The following is a 4,355-nucleotide window of genomic DNA, read 5'->3' on the forward strand; positions in this document are numbered from 1 at the left end:
TGGTATGTACTGTGACAGCTCCGTGATTTAATCAGATATTCATCTATGAAACTGCCTTTATATAGGTTTAAGTTCATGTTATGTTATTTGAGTTTCCAGTCACATTTTTTTACTATCACTGTGTCACCGTTTTATTGTTTATTATTTCTGTCCTTTCTTTCTTTGAGTGAAACTGTCAGAGTCCATTAGTCATGACAACCATTGAGCCTCGAGCAGTACTGTTTGAGTTGTAAAAAGTAAATCATGTAATATGGCGACTGTTACAGTTGTTTATTTTATTCATTTTTAATGTGTAGGGCAAGGAGCTGTACAGCAGATCACCACCAGTAACGTTATTTAATTATTCAACAGATGTGCTGCGCTGCTAAATAATCTGCTGTGCGGTTAACCCAAGGCAAAGTCATTGAGTGGTCTCTTCAGTCTGTTGAGGTTGAGCTGAATGGATGAGGTAACACACAGGGCTGGACTGGGACAAAAAATCGGCCCTGGCATTTTTGGCTTAGACCGGCCCCTCATAATTAGCGGAGCACAACCGAAAAAAAAACCCATAACTTTTTGTCTTTAGGCTTATTAGAAATCTACAGTTTATTATTACTTTAGAAGTCTATCAAATAACCATTGTGGAAAACAAATAAGTAAATTTACTCAACACATAGTTGAGTAAAGGTATATTCTATTTCAAGCATGATGTATCATCGGCATCCTAGATCTCAGAAGTTTAGCGTCTATTGTTAACTCTACCACTTTTGTCTGCTCTGTGTAGTTCAACTGACTATTTTATCCTTTTTATTGAAATCATCTCTAATATGTATTTTCTGAATTTCCCTGATATAGCAGCTCAATTCTAATTCTTCAGGTTAAAAGGTGCTCCCTTTAAAAAGCTATAAAATTGTTATATCAGGCTAAAAACAGGGCTGCTTTATGAACTCATGCAAAGCAACTTGTTTTAAAAGCATTTGACAGATCTACTCTTGTTCAATGTGGGCAAACCTTTTGCTAATAATAATTTTATACTTTTTTTTACACTTTAGTAATGCTTAAATTGCAAAGCTTTAACTAATCATTTAGCAGTTTTAAAATCTGTTTTTTAAAACATGTTTAACCACAGCATAGAGGGTTGCTACACATTCAAATTACTATGCAGCCTTTCAACACACCTTTAACCTAAATATCTAAAATGCTATGATGGAGCCTAAAATAGACACTTAATGCTCATCCGACACTTCTCAGCATTGACCGTTTGCTGTTTTATCAGAATAAGGTGCCATGGCTGCCAGATTTTGAGCACAAGTATTGCAACACCAATTAATATCGATACTAATCAATTGCCATTGCTCATCATTATCATGTAATTAGAGTTCTCAACGGGCCTGAAAATTACAGTCCGAACCCGACACAGCGCTACACACCCGCATGAATTGTCTGCCGCCCCCACGTTAACTCGGCCAGAGCCCGCGGGTCCGGTCGGGTTTGTCGGGCCGGCCCGACCCTTTGAGAGCTCTTCATGTAATAGAGCTAACGTTCCCTCCATCACCTCACAGTCCCTGTATTAACGTTACTACCTGCTTACCGGCTGTACTACACTGTCCCTGTCAGTCAGCATCATCTCTGGCTGCTTCTTTCCTGCCCGCTGCTGCTGTCTTCACCTTCAACCTGCTGTTATTGGATCATTGCTGTCTCAGAGGACATGGAGGCTACAGCAGCCCCTCCAGCAAACATGTCTGTGATTTTAGTACATTTTGCAGCATCTACAGTGAGATTCTTCTCTTAGCACGCAACTTCTCCGCACCCAATCTCTTTCTCTTTGGTTGCTCCATGTTGTCAGTCCTCGCGCTCAACACTTTGAAACTAGCAGAAGTTACAGGAGACAGCGCAGGGAGGGGTGGGACCGCCTTCGCACTATATTCTGATTGGCTCAGTTGACTGTCTATATTGAAGACGGACCAATTGGCCGCCCCCTCTAAATTGTGCACTTAGAAAAAAAAAGGAGGGCTGAGAGAGATTGGATTAGCCCAATGTCCTTCAAGAAAATAAACCAGTGGGCCATCGCGGTCCATAAAAATGATTTATAATAAAACTTTTGGATTAAATTATGAAAGCCCGGCCCATAAATGTGCGTCGGCCCACCGGGCATTGCCAGGTATGCCAGATGGCCAGTCCATGCCTGGTAACACAGTCCAATCGCTCTTTTCACCATTTCTTAAATGAGGCATTTGATTATCTTTGCATAATGTGTACCTTAAATAGTGTGTGTGTTGCAAAAAATAGATATGAACAGAAAGCTGTGACTATTGTTGATCCAAAGAACATCATATTATTGATCTATGGGGATCTGAGCTCTCAGTACTAGTCGTTTATAGTAAGAAATAATTTCAGTAAGCCCATTAACAACCTTGAAATAAAGACCTGTAGGGCATTTAGAGATTGTATTCTTGGTGAAGTGACTGTAGTCTCAGTAGTAAGGTTTCTGTGCACTACATGATATTAATGTAAGATTTGCTGCAAGAACTTAATAAATATAATGTAAAGTTGAAGTTTACTAAGAGCCACATTTAAAAAAAAAAATAAAAAAAATTGTACTTTGATGTATTTCACAGAAAGAAATGTTCAGCAGGAACAAAAAAAAAAAAAAAAGAGATGGCCAAAAGACTGCGCTACCCACTGAAGATGATATCAGCCAGAACTTGGCTCACCCAAGGATGACCCAAATGGTAATGCACAGTTTTACATTTTTAAAACCAGTGTTTCCCCTAGTTTGACCGTTTTGGGGTGGTGGTGGGTCAGTAGTGCTTTCAGTGTCAACCTCTCTTTTCCTTGTGTTTCATTTTGTGGTTTAGAAAATTACGTCTCCTCTACCTTTTGAATGATAATTCCTGTCTAGCAACAGGGTTGCAGTCGTTTGACCTATCTTGGCTGCCAGTGCTCTGACTTAGAGCCATCAGCAGCTAGTTTTCTAGCTTGCCACTGTGGAGAGATTCAGGTTGGGTGGGTTTAAAAACATAGATATTTAGGCCCAACCTTCATGGATGTCATCATCCCTTCACCACATACTTCTTTCCTCATGTAATTCACCTGAGCAACATGTACCTCTACTCAATACAAACACAAATGCAACTAATGTGGACAGCAACCAAGCTATTTTAATTGTGGTACATTAAACAGAAGTTCAAAATAATATGATGGCAACTTGGCCAACAGACATATCTAGGTCTAATCTGGGTCTAAGTAAGTACATTGCTTGTTTTGTTGTATGTTTATTTTTCATGTGTGTATTCACCCAACAGGACTTTATCATGTTTTGTTTTAAAATGCTGTATCATTAATTATTCAACCATACACACAACTATTCAAATCCAGGTCAGCAGGTGGCAGATCTGCCATGCTCCTATCAATCTGTGTTTCATTCATTCTTTTCATATTCAGTAATGAGTCCAAAATTTGAAAATTACAAAAAGAAATGTTATTTTGTTATTAATTTCTGAATCCAGCGCACTTACATAAAAAGAAAACAACGTACCTTAAAGAATGTATGAATATAAACCTTATAAAATACCACATGAAGGTTAAATAAGTGCAATGCAAAGAGTGGTCATGGACTGTCCTCCCGATAATGCAGTAATTAGTTTATATTTGATAGTTTGCTATGATGGTATGTTAAGGGAATTTATTTGTAATCTGGGCTTTCTGTCATTCTTGCAGGTACATCATGTACTATGGCACATGGGATGGATGGGCATCGGTTGAGAAGGCATTTGGTGAGGTGATCACTGTGTGGAACACTGTTAGACACTTCTTTTAAGAAGTTTCACTGAGAAGAGACACATTAATAAACTGTCTTTACACTACCAGCTGAAATAGTCAGTTGTTACAGGTTGGTTAACGCAATCAGCACTCTTTTCTGAAGAGATCACTATTGTCAGAAATGTTAAATGTTATCATGATTCTGTGCAAACTGTGCTTTATAAAGTGCTGCTGTGTTGTATACTAAAGATGGTGATTTGAATAAAGGCCTTTTTTCAATGTTTTCAAAAGTGTCAATAAATATGCTCCAGAATAGCTCCAGTATTGCTCATTTTTGTTTTCAAAGGAGGTCTCAAATAAAACTCTGCCATGTCTCAAGTAAGGCTCCTGTTGCTAGCTGTCATGTCTCACCTATTGCACCTACTGAATTTTAGGAGAAATAAATTGTAAATCTCAGTTTTTTCTCCCCCATGCTGGAAAGGAGCAAGCTTTGTGCAGTAAAATTTTCCTCTGGGTGGGTTTGTTATTGTTGTTTAAATAGCTCCAGTATTGCTCATTTTTGTCTCCAAAGGAAGGCTCAAATAAAACTCTGTCATGTCTCAAGCAGGCTCCTG

The 4,355-nt window shown here is 38.6% G+C and overlaps 1 long non-coding RNA gene across 1 annotated transcript; it reads left to right on the forward strand.

Moving 5' to 3' along the window:
- The first annotated feature begins 2,628 nt into the window (after positions 1 to 2,628).
- On the forward strand, positions 2,629 to 4,056 carry LOC115571710 (uncharacterized). The gene is made up of 2 exons (XR_003981972.1): positions 2,629 to 2,711; positions 3,700 to 4,056. It is a non-coding gene; the product is annotated as an uncharacterized LOC115571710 (long non-coding RNA).
- The last annotated feature ends 299 nt before the right edge of the window (positions 4,057 to 4,355 follow it).

This window comes from Sparus aurata, chromosome 20 (assembly GCF_900880675.1).
Source record: "Sparus aurata chromosome 20, fSpaAur1.1, whole genome shotgun sequence".
Classification (NCBI taxonomy): Eukaryota; Metazoa; Chordata; class Actinopteri; order Spariformes; family Sparidae; genus Sparus; species Sparus aurata.